At 29.2% G+C, this 20,040-nt stretch overlaps 1 long non-coding RNA gene across 1 annotated transcript in view; it reads right to left on the reverse strand.

Annotated features, from left to right (window-relative positions):
* Positions 1-20,040, reverse strand: part of LOC129913980 (uncharacterized) — a 50,991-nt gene that overhangs the window by 753 nt on the left and 30,198 nt on the right. The window contains exon 2 of the long non-coding RNA XR_008772122.1: positions 18,691-18,889. This is a non-coding gene — a long non-coding RNA (uncharacterized LOC129913980). The remainder of the gene's footprint in view (positions 1-18,690; positions 18,890-20,040) is intronic.

Genomic DNA, 20,040 nt, shown 5'->3' on the forward strand with positions numbered 1-20,040 from the left:
TTTTGATATTTTGTATTTCTTCCAGGGGTTAAAAGTGTCAAATCACAACTTAAATTTTATTATTATCGGCATTCATTTTTTTTTCTAAATTTCTCTCATTTTCGATACAAAAATTTGTAAATAGAAGCGTTCCTCAAAAGCAAAAGTATTCCAGGGCCCCTTCCATAAATAAAGCAAAATTTCTTTCAAATTCAGAATTTATGAATTGAGAAAGTACCTATGTTTTAAAACAAAATTTCTTTTATTTGGATGGAATAAAATGGATTTTAAAGTCATTTAATACTTTTATCGGTAGTGATAAAAATCACAGAACATAGGCACAGGTTCAACTCCCAGCTGAGGTTGGAAGTTTTTTCAAATAAATACATTTGTACGCAATTTAGAAATAAGAAGAAAACACTTAGAGAAAATAGAGAGAGAGAGAGGAAAGTGCACTGAGAATACAGAAACGTGCAAATGCGACATAGTTTTTTTTTTTGGATACATAAATAAAGTTGTTTTAACAGGAACGAAATGTTGTTTTAAAAGGACTGGAATCCGAAACAGCTATGGAGCAAAATCATTGGTAAAATATGATGAAGCATGTTTATTTCTATTGAAAGTATTATTACATTTTTTTTAAATAATTCAAAAAATAATTGACATAGTTTTGTAATGGTTGTACCTAACATACTACTAGTTCGTAGCTTCAAAAATTATTCAAAAACGATCTTTAAAAGCCTCGAGGACAAATACTACAGTATCAAATAATTTTTGCCAATTTTACAGGCTCAATAAAGTTTTTGACCAATCAAAAAGTTTTCGAATATCAAAAAACATAGTTAAACAAAAAAAATTAGAAAAAAAAAATACCTACAGTTTTCGATTTTTAGTTTTGTACCAGTCTATTTTACAAACAAAACTTCTGAATACAGGCTGTTGAAAACTTTGCTAAATCAAAATTATTTAGTGTATAATTTAAAAATTTATTGAGGCCTACTCATTTGACAATGCCTGTAGATACTGGTTATTATTTTCCCTAATTGTATCTTCATTTAATTGACTTTTAACACTTGTTAACTGCGATTTAATTGCAATTTAATTCGATGAAATCACTTTATTGGACAGAACTATGGCAACCCTAATTAGCAGTATGTTAGGTTATTATAGTAGGTATGGTTGAAGCGCACACAAAAACGTATAGTCATTGTTTTGTATATTCCGTATTACAACGAACCAAGAGATAGATATACAAACATAGATATATTATTTATTTACAAAGAGTATACATCTAGATAGACAGATACAAATATAAATATATTTTCTTTTTTTCTAGTTTACTATCTATCTTTTTTTCTTTTTTTTGTCATTTTGTAAAAGCTTGTTTTACTTTTGATTGTTTTGCTTTTACACCAACACTCCCACTGCTATGCGCATTATTTTCTTTCTTTCTTCTTATTAGTTGGCTTACTGTGGAAATGTTGTGTGTTAATTTTTTTATAGAATAGGTTTTTGTTTGTATAATTTTTTTTTTTCAAAAAAGATGGTGGAAAGTATTTTTTTTTTTTTTTTTTATAAAAAAAAAGTCCCAGTTGTTATAGATTTTGTTGTTGCTTGAGGGATTTGGTTTTTAGGCAATGACTTTTAAAAATTTAAATTAACTTGTATATAATTGCTTTTTTGTGTTGTTTTTAAACATTTAAATACATAAACTATTTTGTAAGTTTGTTATTAGTTATGTACATACAGTGCTGCTAAAAACATTCCGGATTTTTTTACCATTTTCATCAAATAAAATTTTAAAACACAAAACTGAAACAAAATATTGTTTTAATATTTTTTCTAGGTCGTTCATATATCAATTAAGCAATTTCAACAGAAAATAATGATCTTTGACACATTACAAAAATTAAAAAATTGAAAAATGAAGCAAAGCCAGAATTACGGATGTGAAAAACTAACCGGATTTTTTAATGTTAATGTTTAAAGTTAATATTTTGTTGAGAAACCTTTGTTTTCAAAAACTGCTTGGCCCCAATGAGACTTGGACTCGGCCAAATTTAATAAAATAGAACTAGGAATATGCTCCTAGTTATTTTTCAAAGCTACAAGTACGTTAGTTGCTGAGGTGTGCTTTTTCTTCTCTACTTGTCACTTAAAGATGACCCACAAATTTTCAATCGGGTTCAAGTCGGATAATTGTTGCGGCTATGTCATACCAGGAGTGTTGTCTACCCCGAAATACCGTTTTACGAGCTTTTAAGAATTTTTGGCATCTTAACTTGCAGGAAAAGCCAATGTAAAGGCATTTCTTTCTCCTTTTATGGAGCCATTATCGACTCCAACATCTCTCCATTCTGGAAATGATTCATAAATCCGTTGATTTAGTGCAACGGGGTAGAACCTGCAGCTGAAAAAACCCCAAACCATCAATGATCCTCTTCTGAGTTTCACGGTAGGGAGCACATTTTTTTGGTTTCAAACATGTCTATGTTTTAGCGCCTGGCTGCCATTTTACAATCGGGTTAGAACAAGTTAAAATTGCTTTAATCATTGAAAAACATATTTTTCCGTTTTGTTATCAAGCAATTCAAATGATTTTTTGTAAATACAAGCATGATGAAGTATTTTCATTTTAAAATTTAAAGTTTTTTTTAAGATCCTTTCATTGCCTACCTCTTTAGACAATGCTTAGCATTAAGGAATGGCTTTTTTCCGAGCGGAAAGAGATTAATACCAAATCTCTCAAAGCCTTCCTTACTGTACTTGATGTTGAAAGCAGATTAAGCTCCTCACAAATCGATTAAGAAGTCGCAAAAGGATCTTTAATCAAAAACTCTTTATTCGCCTATCAGTTTTTAGGAATATTTTGTTATCGCATCCACCTTAGTGATCTGCTTTAACTGATTTTTCTCTTTTTTACTGTTTGACGATATCATACTCACTTGACGTTGCAATTTACAACATCCCAAAGGGTTTTATTTCGACTTGAATTTTATGACTATAATGCGTTTTTTCCGTTATTCCATTAAATAATTTGTACAATTAACAAAGCTAACAACTTTGTTTGTCACTGCAAACAAAAATTTTACAGAAGTGACGCTTAAAACCGTTACCTCAGCAACGAGAATCGAAATCCTTGAAAAATCCGGTTAGTTTTGCACAGACGAAATTCTGACTTTCCTTCATTTTTCGATTTTTAAATTTTTTTAATATATTAAGAACATTATTTTGTGTTCAAATTCCTTAATTGATATATATTAAGGATGTAGAAAAAATACTAAAACTAAAAATAAAAAACTAACATGAGAGAAATTGCCGTCTTGATTATGTGCTTGACACCTCGTAACTTTTTTATAAAGGTACGTTGAATCATTAGTCTATGAAAACAACTCCACCCACAGTGGTACCATCGGTGTTATTTGCAGTAAAAATCATTTGCATGGTCATTTCTTGAGGAAAAATCATGATGATGAAGGATATTAGTGTGAAGAATACGAAAAAACTATCAATTTTTTTGGCGTGATAACGTCTTATAAATCGATGAACCTGGCAGCCACCACAAAAAAGTGACGCCATTTTCTAACGTTACACTCTCGCGGCAAAAATTTTAATTCAAAATTAAAAATAAACTATTAGAGATACAAAAATCTTCTATAGCTTATTTGAAAGATAATAACCTAAAGCTTAATCCAAATGAAGGATTTTTAAAAATTCCGTCATTTAATAGGGTAAACAGGGGTAAAACGGAAAGATGAAATTTGGGCTAAAATCTAAACGCGAAGTTGTAGAGAGTTGATTTTTTTGCTATAGATACATAGATGAGACTACTTTAAAAAAAAAACTGAATTTAAGAAAAAATTCTTAAACATTTTTAAACTAAGCTATAACGTTTCGTTTGAACGTTGTTCACGTGTTGGGGCTATGACAAAATGATGATTTTGGGCAGGAAACATTTTTTTTACAATTCTTAAGGTGCCAGGTGAAAGATGAGGGAAAAAAAAGTAGGCGTCTGATACGGATTTTTATCCAACACTCTGCGTTTCGAAATATGAATTTTTGAAAAACACCTTGTTTTTTCGGGGTATTTTCGGGTAGTTTTTGATTTTTAGCTTTTTTTTGAAGCGTTCAAAAAATCTCAAACTTATAGGACAAACTTATGCATAAAAAATTGGAATCGTTTAGTGAGTTTTGACTGAATAACGGAAGAAACAAGTTTTTAAAAAACACGTTTTTGACCGATTTTCATCGTTTTTTATTTTTATCTTTTTTTCTTTAATAGATACAGGAATAAAGTATATGGAGTAATGATAGACCATGACAACGACTAAATGTGTGCGAAGTGGAGATCTGTTGCCCCCCGAACAGCCACCAGTGTGGAAAGTACCGTAATCTCAGTCTGGAAATTCGACATGGTTGACTTTAAAAAATTCTAACTTCTCTTGTAGGCATCTTTGAAATGAGGAGATTGATACGTCATATGAAAGGTGAAATAAGCTTTCACATGTTATAAATTTTTTTATAGGTTGTCAAACAAAAAAATTGATTAAATAGCGTGAGAACATAAAAATAAATGTTTTTTTTTTTGCTTTTTTTTTATGAAATTTGATCGAGTTCAAAAAATTCTAGCTCTTTTTGTAGATGTCTCATAGACCTGATCGATATAAATATTTTGAGCTAAGACAATAAGCTTTCAGATGGTATAAAATTTTGTATAGGAATTAATGACGTGAGAAGATAAAAATTCATGTTTTCTTTTTTTTGCTTTTTTTTTATGAAAATGATTGTTTTCAATAAATTATTTTTATACTTTTTGCGCATTGTAAAAATTTAAAAATAATTTTATTCTTAAGAAGAAATACTTGGCTTTTTTTGTAGGCTTTTAAAATAAAAAAATTAATATAATGAGAAAATAAAAAAGGTATATTTTTAGCTTTTTCTTGTAAATTATGATTGTTAGAAAAAAGTAAACGCTTCAATTGACTCATTTTAAACAAAAGCACACAACCTATTTTCTGACGACGTTATCACGTAAAATCATCGCCCGTAAACCGGCTTTACAGGCAACCTCTTTTTTTATTAAAAATGGCTTCAAATAAATAATTTTACTTTGAACTTGTTTTCTACCATTAAGTGTGGCCAATTTTTAAAACATAGACCCCTTCTTATACGGTATATTGTGTCATTACTTGACGATTTTATAAATTCGTTGTTTATAGACGCATTTAATATATAAAGTTAACTATAGAACTTAAGTTAGTTAAGGTCTCGGATTAGGCTCTAGGAATGCTGGAAGCAGATAACCGATTTTATTTGCATCATTTTCAGTGATAAAAGGCATTTTTGGCTCAATGGTTTTGTCAACCATCAAAATATGCGCCATTGGTAAGGAGAAAACATTAATGTGCTTCAAGGGATACCACTTCATCCGCACGAAATTAAATTACGGAGATGTAATTCGTCGAAATCTGTAGCAGATTCTTTGAAAATTAAACTTAATAAATCATCTGTTATGTTTGGGTTGACTTATGAACGACGAACAATTTCATACTTAAAAGTTTTGATTGCATCCTTGAAACCAATTTACATACAGATTGTTTTAAGCTCAATTCCTCTAAACATCTTGATATACAAAGTTTTAGTTTACATGGTCAGTTACATTTAAAGTGAAATTGTTTTCAGTGAAATTATTAGTTGCACGAATTGTTAAGGGATATGGAGCCCAAATTGCAGTATCTGCCATGTGATTCCCACTAAAAATAAAATTCTTGTTATCAAAGCACTTAATTAAAAATGGTTTAAATTTAATTTTGGTGAACTGTGGTCTATTTGGTTGACAAGTTGGTTTGAACTCAAACCTGTTCTATATTTTCGCACTAAATGACCCTATTATAACAATGAATTTTTTTTTTTCTAAAATCTACGTCATGTTACTTTATAATTATTTTCACTAGACTTTTGTTATTGCGTTTTTAAAAAAATCATCTTTTTTTTCTAAATGAAAATCTCTTTGTATATTTTTCAATGCCTACCTACTTGGCACCTTTTCGTACAAAAAAAAATTCTTACATTCTCTCCTTGACTTAATATACAGAAAATGAACAAAAAAAAAATACAAATCTGTTCCCAAAGCATAGACGCAATCTCATGCCAAATAATGTAGGCCAAAAGTAGCAGCAGCAGCCACCTTCGTTACCCTATTCTCATTAAGAGATAACACAAAAGCCAAGCCAAGCAACACTGAGAAAGAGAATTTAATTGTTTTGTAGCCACAACAACTGACAATCATCATAAAAAAAAAAGACACGACGCAAATTTATATACGCAACTCGTCAGCACAAAACTCAGAACATTGTTTGCAGTCTTTGACCCACCTTAAGTGGATAGGGGGCTTTAAAAAAAAGCTTATAAATTCACATACATACATGTGTTGTGTATATTTAATGAGATCTTTAAAAAAAAAATTACGTATACGCCATAGTGAACGAACCAAACTTGTGCTTATTATGAATGACTAGAGTTTTTTTTTTGTTGTTGTTTGTTCTCTATTTTATTTAACATTGGTGTTTATGCCCAATTATGTATCACATTTGACGAAGAATAAGAATTATATTTTGTCAAGCGAAAATAAACTAACAAGTAAAACAATTAAATATACATAGTTTATAATTTATTGATTAACAAAAAAAAAAAAAAAGAAGAAGACTATGACAAAGGGTCAGAATATATAAAAAGACATAATCCGCTTCTTTTTCTAAGAACATTTACTTCTTTTGCCACTTGTCTACACATCATTCTTTTTCATTTTTTTTTTTTTATATTCTGTTCATTCACTTCCTCAAGACACAAGCGCCTTGAAGTAGTTTCAAAAGCAGCTTTGCTTTCAAGCAATCGCTTGCAACTTGTTATAAGAAGAAAGTACCTTCCTATGTGTCTTCTTCACTTCACTTGAGTATAAAGAATATACAATGTATACTCTTAAGCCAAGAATGAAGGAAAAAAAAAACGATATATAGGGAAGAAGACAAAGTTTACTTTGAGTTGCACTCGACTTTCATAAATGGATGCATTCTCCCAATAAAATTCCTATATGGTGTGTTTTAAGTTAAGGTTATTACACCAAAGAAGGAGCCAATAGATTTATACTTTGAAAGATTTTTAAAGAGTGTTTCAGAGTTTATCGGAGTTTATTCATGTTTTAAGAAAATGCTAAAAGTTCACTATGTTCCCTAAACCACGATTTTCACAAAGGTTTTATTGAAAGAATTGATTTTAAAAACATCATTTAACATTATGGACCCCTTAATTCTTTATTTAAATATAGATAAAACCGCTATTTTATTAGTAAGTCTTTGCTATAACGAATATTCAAAACAGCAGTGTGACTTCGTTTCGGGTACAACATTTGTACATGAAATATTTTTATCTAGAATTATCTTTGAGAAAGTAAAGATTTGAATGACAAAAGAGATATTAAAAGGGACCGTTTGGGGTGGTTAGCGAAATTGATTTTTTTGAAGTGAAAACTTCTTTATAGTAGAGTAACTAAAGCAAATTATTAGGGAACCCGGCCGAACAGCTCTGATTTTAACGATTTTTTTTTTTTTTCAAACGTAGGTAATTAAAAATACTTTAAAGTCTATAGATTAAAAATTGCCGATCTTGCCGTATTGTTTTTTAAAATTTAAATTAAATTTTTTTTTCAACAAAACCATTTTTTTTTGCTTAAATTTCATAAAACAAATGATGGCAAAAGATTCTCTAGGGAATTTAAGGAAAAAAAATATAAAGTAGTAAGGAACAATCTTCCACCGTTTAAGCGATAAATGCAATTTTCTAACATTCTGACTTCAAACACAAAAAAAATATTTTGAAAACAACGGCAACACCTACAATATTTTAAAATACATTTCTAAAAAGCTCATTCTTATCTCTTAAATTTAAATCTACTAAATTTAATTAAGAGTTTTTGAAAAAATGGTCCTCAAACTCAGAATTAAAAAAAAAATGTTAATAAAAAAATTTAAAATGACTTTTTTCCAAACTTTTTCTAAAAAAATGTGAATTAATTTTAAAAAAATTTTTGGCCATAAATACTATTAGTTGAATTCCGAAGCAGAAAAGGTAATATATATCACACTTTTGAAAAAAAAATTAAAAATTACTTCAATTTCAATGGGTTTTTTTTTAATAAAAACTGAAAAAATAATTAATTTTCTCAAAGATTTTGGTAAATAAGAACTTTAAATTTTTGCTTTTAACTTTCAACAGTAAGACTTATTAAATAAATAAAAAATAATTTTTTTGTGTTGATGTTGAACATTAAAAAAAAAAATAAGTTAAATTTTTTTTCAAAACTTTTATTAAAAAAAGTTCTTCCAAAATTAAATACTTTTTAATATTTTTCATAAACCGTAATACATATTGACATTTCCTTTGTTAATTTCAAATCATAATAAATGTGGCCAAAAAAAAATTGAAAATAAATGCATTTTATGTTACGAACAAGTTTAAAAAACGACATTTTAAAATTTTTTCAAAAAATTTTTTTTTTTCAAAAATCTGACTTGTTACCATTCTTTCAAAAGCCCTTTAAATTTTACAAATATGACTAGGCTTCTAGCTTTTTAAAAATGTATATTTTAATATTGTAGGTGTTGCCGTTGTGTTCAAATATTTTTTTTGTGTTTGAAGTCAATTAATAAGAAAAGTGCATCTATCGCTTGAACGATGGAAGATTCTCTCTCACTCCCATATATTTGTTTTCCTTGAATTGCCTAGACAATCTTTTGGCTTTATTAAATTTATGAAATTTAAGAAAAATTTTTGAAAAAAAAATATTTTTGTTCACAAAAATCTTCAATTAAATTTAAAAAATCAAAACGGCAACACCGGCAATTTTTAATCTATAGACTTTAAAGTATTTTTAATTACCGACGTTTAAAAAAAAAGTTCATCAAAATCTAAGCTGTTCGGCCGGGTTCCCTAATATTGCCAATTTTTGAGCTTTAGTTACTCCACTATTAGTATCGTAGTGATTTGAAACAAGATGAAACGACAACGCGACACGAACATTCAACTTGTTATAACTTTTTTGATTTAATAGATAGATGAATGAAATTTGTACTGTAGATAGGTAATTAAATAAACTATAAATGTACAAAATTTCAATAAAAATTCATATAAAATATTCAAAATTCTGAGATAACGGTAAAAAGATGTTCTTTTTCTACACACGTTATATCTTTTGATCTAGTGCACATACAAAATTGATTTAACTTCATTACGCATGCTGATAACATAACCTTTAACAATTAACTGTACGAGCTCTACAAGTTAAACAATCTTAAATTGAAAAACTTGAAAAATACCTCAAAACACCTGTGGAGATCTGTTGACGATGACCAGTGTAGGAAGTACCGTAATCTCAGCTTGAAATTTCGACATAGTTGGCTTTAAAAAATTCTTATTTTTTTTTCTAGGCATGGTAGAAATATGATTCATACGTCATATAAAAGGTGAAATAACCTTTCAGATGATATAAAATTTACTATAGGTTGTCATTTAACAAAATATATTTAATGGTGTTAAAAGAGAAAAAAGATTGATTTTTTTGCTGAAAAGTGATGAAAAGTGATTTGGTTTAAAAAAAAATAAGCTCTTTTTGTAGATGTTGTATAGACATGGACGATATAAATATTCTGAAACAATAAGCTTTCAGATGATATAAATTAATATAGGTTGTCATATAAGAAACATGTATTTAAAGGAATTAAAATTAAAATTAAGTAGATTTTTTCTTTTTTTTTTGCAATAAATTTTTTTTTAAGGTTTCACTTCTACCACGTGTGAATTGCACACATGACTTTGTTTTATCTCTTTCAACTCAAAATTATATACCGAGAGCCCACAGCAAATTTTGGGAGTGAAGTTATAACCAAAATGTGAGTATGCAGTTTTATAACCTTATACCTTCTAATAACGTATTCGAAGGTCTGGCAGCTTTAAATTACGTTTTTTATGGTTTTCGGGGGGTTAAACAACGCGAGTTTTTCAATTAATGTGAGGAGGCTCAGGAAGCAAAAATTCACAAAGTTGTGAGGTAACAAACATAAAAAAAAAAAAAAATATAGACGAAAAGATAACTTTTTGGAAGTCGGCTAAAAAAAATGGGGAGCTGTCCCTGCAAGCGTCTACTTACTCAAAGAGTCATTAGATTTGCTTTTTAAAGATTTTCATATATTAAATTATGAGCGCGTAGATATTGTAAATCGACGTAAACGTATAATAAAACAACAAATCTTGATATTTTAAATATATTTGAAGGAAAAAATCTCCTTATACTTGGAACATACTCCTGATAACGATATCATTGTATTTCATCCTATATCCCAAATTTTAGAAATTACCACTTAATACCAAGTCGTATATCACGACAAATTTCCTAGTTTTCAATGTCACACAGATACCATTTACGGTAAGGTTTTTGGTATTCTCAAAAACGGGTATCGTAAAATGGAGCTACTTTACAGAGGTAACACAGACCATAAACCAAAAGTGATTCTCTGTTTGACGCTCAGGAATTATCCGTTTTGGATAATAGTACTTTTGGACACAATAAATTGTATAAATTAACGGCGATATCAAGAAATATGCTATTTTGTAAGGTCAAAATAATTGAATTAATAAGACCGATTTTATTTTTATGCAAAAATACTCTCAATTTGTTTAAAAGACAGTTCAGTTTACCAAAGATGTATAACAATCCTATTTTTAGTGAAATGATCAATACCATTTCATTAAAATTTATCCATTTTAGTCTTTTCACCCATGTAGCGTCTACAAAATGCATTTTATTTGTCATAAGTTTGGGTTGGATATAATATTTATAAGTGTATTTGTGCGTTATTGATCTTTTTAAACATTAAATCGGTCACCTGACTTAAAATAACAAACCATTAAAATATACCCACTCACAAAGTTTACTCAGGTGATTAATATTCTTCTTGGAATTGTTTTTTTTTACTCTGAAGTAAAAAAAAAGCTTATTTTAAATTTGCATACCAACAATAAGCAGCAGCAAAAAAACCCCAACCAACAACACAACAACAACAACAAAGAAAAAAAAACTTTCTTTACTTAACTTTAAGTGTATCTTTGTATAACAATTATTATAATTAACTTCACTTCTCGTTACTTTGCTCAGTGACGATGATGACTAACGAACCACTTCATCATCATCATCATCATCATCATCATCATCAACATCAGCAAGGTAAAAAGTTATTTTTATTGTTGCTTTACTGTTTTGTGCTAGTGTGTGTTTGGTGCAAGTTGTTGTAAAAATATTCAACAACTCACGGCCTCTTCGTGTAAACATATTATGATGATGAACGCGCACATGTTGTCACTGAATGTGTTCGATTCGATATCAACACACAAAATTTCCATAATTATCTGCCTATAAATGGTTAAGAAATCTATACGATAATTTTATTGAAGGTGTTGGTTGATATTATTTGTCTTGTTCTGTACTGACGACTGACTTTACTCTGATGATCAATCTGTGATATGTGTCGTCTGAAGTCTGTTTGGCGCAACATTTACTTGTTGTCGTGCATCCATCAACCTTAACTCATTTGTTGATACAATAATTTAGCATTAAAACGCAATGGTGATAATTTTAATTTCATCATTGATCGTGTCATTAACATGATCAATATTATAATAGCTTCCATATTATTATTTTGTAATTCACTTCAATTGTCTGTCGTTTTCGAACGTGATTGGAATTGAAAAAAAAAAAAAAAAAAAATAGTTTATTACCTGTCCCATATTTTGTTCAAATTGCTTTGCGCCATATGCCATATTTTTGCGTAAAGTTAAAGAAAAAAATAATAATAATAACTCCCAAAATGTCAAGCAGTAACGATGAGTCAAATTAATTTGTTGCGTCAGTTCACGCAAGTCCAAACTAGACAACATTGATATAGAAAAATCTTTTTCGTGTCCGGGAATTTTCCCTAAGTTATGAATTTCGAATCACATGTTCGACTAAATAAACGAATATTCACTTTCCTTAACATCACTCAACTCCGAAATATAATTTCGAAATCTTGGTCGACATACGGCATACGATCGTTAACGTATGGCCGCTATATGTCCCTTTCTTTTTCTACTGATTAAAATAGAGACAACAATAGTCAAAACGTTAACGTATGATCGTAATCGTGTGTCGTGATTCGACCCAAGGGTTACTGCCCGGACAGGAATAGGCGGAAATTTTGCCATAACGGCAAACATCAAATATGGACGGATTAACTGATGAAAAGGCTCCGGCCTGGAATGTTTTCGACTTCAACCTAGAATGATGGCGCAGTAAAGAAATACTCGCGACCCCAATCAATTTGGACTGCAAAACTGGAAGCAGCTGCTAAGTAGGAGTTAACCGATGAAGCTTGTTGTTTAAATCCCAAACTGACAATAGATTGTACCGTTGTATTAAGGGGCTGGCGCACAGTGGTGCCATTGGTCGATTTTGGCGTCAATATTCATTTGCACGGCCATTTCTGGTCGAAAAGTTATGAAATTTGGTACACTGAATGATAATAGTATGGAAAATAAGAAAAAGCTGCCAACTTTTTTTTATTCAAAATGACGGCTCCAAAATGGCGGAAAGAATGGGCGTTAAAATAGAATTTTCATTTTCAAAACAGTATATAAGCTAGAAATTGGGCTAAATTCATAACAAAAAGGTGTCAGATCTTAGATTTAGGATTCATAGATTCATATTCTTTGAAAAAAATCAAAAATTTTAAAAACAAAGTCCAAAAAATGCCAATATTTTCTATTTTCTTATGAAACATAAATAGAAGAGATCTCAAAATTGTGCTAATTTAAAAAAAACAATCCATGAAATAGCGTAATAAGGGGTCTTAAAATGTGTTTTACTAATTTGACATTTTTTGGACTTTGTTTTTAAAATTTTTCTTATTCTCCATACTATTATCATTCAGTGTACCAAATTTCATAACTATTCGTCCAGAAATGGCCGTGCAAATGAATATTGACGCCAAAAACGACAATGGCACCACTGTGTGGCGCTGCGCTGCACAGTGCGTTGACTAGTGGACAAAAATAAAAAAAAAAAAAAACAAAATGCAATATTGAACCTCTAAGCTAAATAGCTGGTCATGCATATGTTAAATTACTGTTTTTGGCTGTTTTTAATTTAGTTTTGCTCATTTCTGGGGATTAGCGGGACTTTCAAAAGCATGGAAAAAAATTTTCTTTGGTTCGTGTAAGAAAAGTACTAAAGTTTTATTGTTTTTTCATTTGTGAATAATAATCATGGATACATTGAGAACTTGTATGAGGAGTTATATTTAATTTTTTAACTAAATTTGAATTTTAGTGAACTATCGAAAAAAGTTCCTTTTTAAGGCATAAAAATTTAATCTAAATTAAGCCTACAAAGTTGTAGTAGCAAATTGTAGCACAATGATTTATGGCATTATCTTGTGTTGTTATTGTTTTTTGAGAACACGTCTAGTTTCATTGCTAACTTTTGCTAACCTTCAAAATATTTGACTTTTTGTAGGCCAAAGTCGGACCAAAAAAATGAACAACTTTTTGAAAGGTGGATTTCTTTTGGCAAAAACAGGGGAGAAGATGAAGATATTGAGTTTATTTTGAATAATTTAAGTATACTAGCAACTGCCACATAAAGTGTTTTAAGAAAAAAATTGATAAATTTCGACATAAATCTTGATCCGAGGGGGAAGCAATGCATAAAAAAACAGCTTTTTAACGCTGGTTATGTTTATAAATGTTTATAAATAAATCAAATGGTGCACGCCATTTTTTAGATATAAATAATCATATACAAAAGTGGGCGTGGCAGGGGGCGTGAAAATTTCGTTAAATTTTTTAGAATTTCTCTTTATTACATCTACAACAATTTTTCTTTGCAAAATCAATTCCTTTTTGGAAAATTGATTTTTGTCCACCATCTCCATACAATCGCCGCACATAGGAGTATTTCCATTAAAAACCTGGACAAAATTATTTTTTGAAGTAAAACAATTTATTTATGCTACAACTTATTATTTATGCAATGAAAGGCGGTTTTAAGTAAATAAGTTGAAAAACTTTAAAAACGCTCGTCATAAGAAAAACTAAAAAAAAATAGTATGAAATTTCATATACCCAAAATGTGAAAAATTAAAAAATCTAAATTATTAGAGCTTCTAGAAAGGAACCATTGTGGTTTTTAGGCTTAGTGAATCCAAATGCATCAAGTTCAATAAAAAAAATGTATGGAAAATGTTAACAACCGGTAAAAAAAAACGTAGGGCTTCGCGTATGAGTGTTTTTTACTCAAAGTGAAAATTTCATTCGCAAATTATTTCGTTAATCGCAAAACATCGCACCCAAATTTTTGATACTAAATTAAAAGAATAGTCAAAGTTATCATAAATCTATGTTTCAATAGTAGGGTATACTATAACAAAGCACTTAGACTTTGTCAATAAAAATATCTATACAGGGTGTCCCAAAAGTTAACGTCGAAACGAAAACGGTAGATAGGGTGGTGATAGTTATCAGAAAAATAATTTAAAAAATCGCAGCCATATATTTTGTGAGTGATGGGCATTTGAAAAAAAGTCGAAAAAATGGTCACCCTGTGACGGTTTTTCATGTGTCGTGACTACAAATCTTAATTTTTCTCGTTTTTTTCTTTCTTTCCATATTATTTAAGTTTTGTACCCTTTCAAAACCTTTCAGAATACAATACGCTATCTACCGTTTTCGTTTCGACGTTAACTTTTGGGACACCCTGTATGTGGCAGACTCTTTTCCCACTGTCATTTAATTGAACAAAAAACATTTAATACTTCCATAATTACTCTTTAATTATTATTTAATACCTGCAATTGTATTTTTAATTTGAAAATTTTATGTTTAAAAGCACACTCGCTCACAATCAATCTCCTAACAATGCTCACCAAATCACCACAAATTAAAAAAAAAATCAGAAAATAAACAACTGACTTTGAACTTGTTTTGTCACTCCACACAATTTACCACAAAAAAATCCGCTTTGTATAAAATTTAATTAAAAATTTTGATTTTTAGAAAATCGACTTTTGTGCAGCTTTTCGACCAGAATACTTCATTTGCGCCGCACTGTGCGACAATTTTTCGAAAATGAAATTTTAATATTAAAATATTTTAGACAGCTTATAATTTTCATAATTTCTAAATTCAAGTTAGCCTAGGTGATAAGGTGAGTGTTTCGTAATCTCAACGTCCGGAGTTCGATTCTCAAAAAATATTGTTTATTTTTTAAAATTTTTTTTTTACTTTATAGAATAAAAAATCGCAGTATTGTGAATTTCCATACGATTTTAAAACAATTTTTTTAAATCGAAAACGTTCAGAAAAAACTCAACGCTCTCGTCTCGTCGTCTCGCAATATTGTAAATCAGGCATTAAGCGATGGAGCGCGAGTTTTGAAATTTCAGTTTACCGAAGCACAACGGAACTTATGACTTACTACTAAAATTACGAAAAACCATTCATTCTTATTCAACTATACTGTCAAACTTTGCGTCTTTCGTCCAATTCAAATATTTTTTGCAAGTGGTTGACTTTTAATGAATCTAAAAATAAAACACTGTGGAAATACTCCGTTGCGGTATGATGGTTAGTGTGATGGACTATGACGCCAAAAGTCTGGGTTCGTATCCCAGCTTCCACAAAAAAACATTTTTGTAAGTGCAAGGAATTGACTTGTTAGAAGACAGAAGTAAATGTGTTAAAACGACGCACCTTTTTTCGTATTTGGTTACCAAGGTTTCCCGCGACTATTTTTAAGAAAATATTTTTGAATTCCTTTATACATTTCTTGCCCTTTTATGACTTAAAGGTTATTAGCTTTTAAAAACAAATCACCGTATTGTTGTAGGATAAGCATTATTTTATATTCTGTAGTGATTAAATAAGACACCTAAAAATGAATAGATGTATTAGTTAATATGTACTAATAAATCATATATTTCAATTAGTAAAAATAAACCTAAAAAGTCAAATTTTATCAAGCATATCCACTTTCACAAATGAGGTGTGGTGTCATTTTGATTCACAATCAAATCCATTTAATTTGCTAATCGAGACATAACAAAAATGTTTTTTTTTTCCTTCCGTTTTTCTACTATATCGCCTTAAAAAAATAATAAATCCGTATAGTAGTCGAAGGGATAAAACATAAACAAAACTATAAACCTTTAGCACGCACAAGTCAGACAAAAATTGTAATTCATTATTATGTATGTGTATGTATTAGATATCAGTAATCTATGTTATGACAACAAACTCACCACACTTTTGAGTTGACATTGGCTCAAGTTACCACACCACCCCCAATATTTTTTTTTTGTTTGTGTATAGCAAAAAAAAAAAAAAAAACAAAATAAACAAACAAAAAAATATTGATTAAATTTGACCTCTAAATATCGTTCACAGAACCACAAAGTATTACAATAATAGAGTTGGGATATTGTACTTAAGTTTTTTCGATTAAATCTATAAATATAAATCAACCAAAGCATCACATTCAAATTATTATTTATATGGCAAATTGTTTATGCCTTGTTTTTTTTTTTTTCATTCTCTTCGAGGTTGTCAATATTTAATCGATAAAAATCCATCAACTCACTCGGTTGGAGTTACAGTAGAGTTTCTAGAAGTCGTTAGTTATGAAACTAAATTCCGTTCGAAGCCAAATGTTCAGTTTGTCTGTTTAGAAAGGTTTAGGCGTACTCAACGCGATTTAAGATTGCATTTTTTTTTTAACGCGACAATATTTTGTGCATACAATTAAGTCATTAAACGTTTAAAAAAAATATACAAACAATTGTATGTGTGATTTTTTTATACTAAAATGAATGATGCTAAAAGACAGAATCTTTGATTTCGCTACCTGATAGTCGCTTGCAAAATTTCACTTGTAAAATTTGTTAAGAAAAATTGTTCAAAAAGACAACAAAAAAAAACAGTATAGATTTTGAAAGTTCATACTTTATACAATTTTAGACGCACTCAATTTTCGTGACCATCGTATTAAAAGATAAGTATCTTCTTTTTTCCTTCACATCTTCCATAATCTCCTTTGAATAGTTTTTCTTAAATTTTTTTTAAATATTTTGTTTTATAGAAGTTTTCAAAAGGCTTACTTTTCAAGTTATAGACATTAATTCGAAGAGTAACAAGCAGAATCGAATTTTTTATCATTACATAATTGATTTTTAATAAAAGTATCTTGTATTCTTTGTATTCAGGAATTAGACTGCACATAGAAAATTCAAAACTATGAGGATCCAAAAGATTTTGGATATTTGTTTGAGTAAGAAATTTTGTTGTCGAAATTTTTCTTCAACACAAAATTTTTAATACTTTGATTCATTGGACTTAACATCTGAATTGAGCTAGAAAAGGTGTTCTGGTGTTTCTTCAGGTGCCGCTTCTTCTGTTCAGATTGGTCATTAATTACTGAAGATATAGCCCGAAAACTACGTATTCTTGGAAAAACAACGACAAAAAAAACTTTAAAAACTCATATTTTGAAACGTATCCATTGTAATTTGTTTTAATGTGATTTCCGAGTTCCTGAGTTCGAATACGTTAGAAAAAAAACCCGTGTTATTGGAGCCTTAACACATTAAATTTCATAAAAATCTTAGCACTTCGAAAATTAAGGCCGGAGTACCTAAGGGTCAAAGGTAGGACCTCTAAGCCTAAGCTGTATGGAGATGAGTCCATCACATTTACTCAACATCATCATAGATTTGCCATGAAACGCCAAACGAACATAAGATTTTTTGCATAGAGAATATGCACCAAACATTTTGAATTCAACTTAGGATTTTTCAGAGAGGAAAAGAGATATTTAAAAGATTTAAACGGATTTTAAAAGAAGAAATTTAGTTCTTTAAGAAACCGCTACAAATGTAATTATAAAAAATTATCACGCAAAACGACATAACCTCAAAAACTGTTAAAAAAGGGTATTTTTGATTTTCTAACTGTAATATCTCAACTTGATGTGATGGAATGTTTTTGACTTCGGATTCGAGTTTATTAACAAAAACGTGAGTGAAAGTACGTAAAAGTACGTTTTTTCATAACTAATTATTAAAAAAAAGCTTTTTTCTTACTATTTAGACCCCAAGGAACATTTCTGCATCAAAAAATCTGTAGTGCAAGACACTTCGAGTAGTGTCGCGTTCAAACGCCCCGTGTAGGGCTATCAAGGTTACGTCAGCTCTGCCTAGTGCTTAGAATTGTAAAATAGATTTTGTTCGTATTTTTTTTTAACATTTTTTTGGGTACTAAAATGGCGGACACACAGGAATATAAAAGATGTAAAACGACGGATGTATTTGGCTGTCTTTTTTCATCTGTCACAACATTACAATTTTTTGTTTAATGTTTACCACCGGAGAAAATTTCAACTTTATCGATCCCAGATCTGAACCCAATCTAAACTGCTTTCTTCTCAGAGAACTTTGACTGTAAACTTAATTTTGTATACACAAGAAAAAAGAAAAATACAAAAATTATCTAAAAAAATCCACTTATTTTTTAATTTATATTTATTAAATTTATTAATTTATAACAATTTTTGCTTCAGTTATAATCAAAACTTACCTTCGAATTGGAATTTGAATGGGATTTAGAATTTGCGGATTCCCGCCTTGATGATTAATTAAAACGACACAATTGGAAATTTGTTTGTTGTTTCTTGTTGTTTTGGTTAAATATTTGTATTTTATTTGGTTATTGGGAGAAATAAATGTTTTATATTTCACCTTTTCACGAATGAGAAGGGAAAATTATTAAAAATTTTCTGAAACGAAAAAAAAAGAGAAAAATTGTTATAATTTTGATGACATTATTTTTGTGCAGGTAAATATACAATAATAAATTTATAATTTGATTTTGTTTTTTATTGTAATTTGCGTGACTAGAACAATTTGCCTTGAAATGTTTATAACCTATAATAATAATAATATGCAAAAAAAAAATAAAAATCATGAAAGCTTGAATCTAATCAAACGAATGGCAGCAGAACCAACCATGACTAGCCCGTGCCAGATATTTCATCATTATAAATACAAATATATTTATGTAAAGCACTTGAGATAGGGCGCAATCATTTTACGATGTTAAATCTAGTTTAGACGAAAACAAAAATAAAAACAAAAATAAAAATAAAAAGATTTGAATTTGAATTTCATGGCAACTGACACTGTCTAGTCTATCACTCACAGACAGATAGAGATTTCTTTACTTAAAGTTACTACAATTATTTATATTTTATTGTCTTAATACAAATACATACATAGAATGTTTGTAAATGTGTATTTATGTATGTAAATGTTTTTTTCATAGTTCAAAGTCATTGGCGGCGGGCGTGTTATTTTAAGGAAAGACGTAAAATGTCTATGTTTGAAAAAAATAATTCAATGAGTTAGTGGAAGTAGGTATAGAAGCAGAATTATTTAAGTTACATGTGCTAATTTTTTGTTTTTATTTCTGAGAAGGAATTTTGTGAACTTTTTATTCATAATAAACAGTACCAGAAAAATTATACAGAAAAATAAATTCTTTCTGTAAAAAAATGAGTTATTTTTGTTTTTTTTTTCTTCTTCAAAATTTAATTCTGTAAACAAATTTTTTCACTTTTAATGGACTGTCATGTACCTACATTTATCAAACTTAACACACATTACACATTAGTAATAGCAAACGTTAAAATTGAAACTTAAAATAAAATTTAAAAGCCTTAAAATGACTTGGCATTTGGCAAGAACGAGAGCTTTTGTCAAACTATTTCGTGTGTGATACGATAAATTTTTTGCTGAACAAACTTAACTTAAGGGAACTTTCTTCATTTTATATTATATTGTGAATTTGAAGAATTTAACAAAAAATGTTAAAAAGTTAAACATAAATAAAATACATATAAAAAGAAAATTTCACTGACTTTTGAGCTTA

This window comes from Episyrphus balteatus, chromosome 1 (assembly GCF_945859705.1).
Source record: "Episyrphus balteatus chromosome 1, idEpiBalt1.1, whole genome shotgun sequence".
Lineage (NCBI taxonomy): Eukaryota > Metazoa > Arthropoda > Insecta > Diptera > Syrphidae > Episyrphus > Episyrphus balteatus.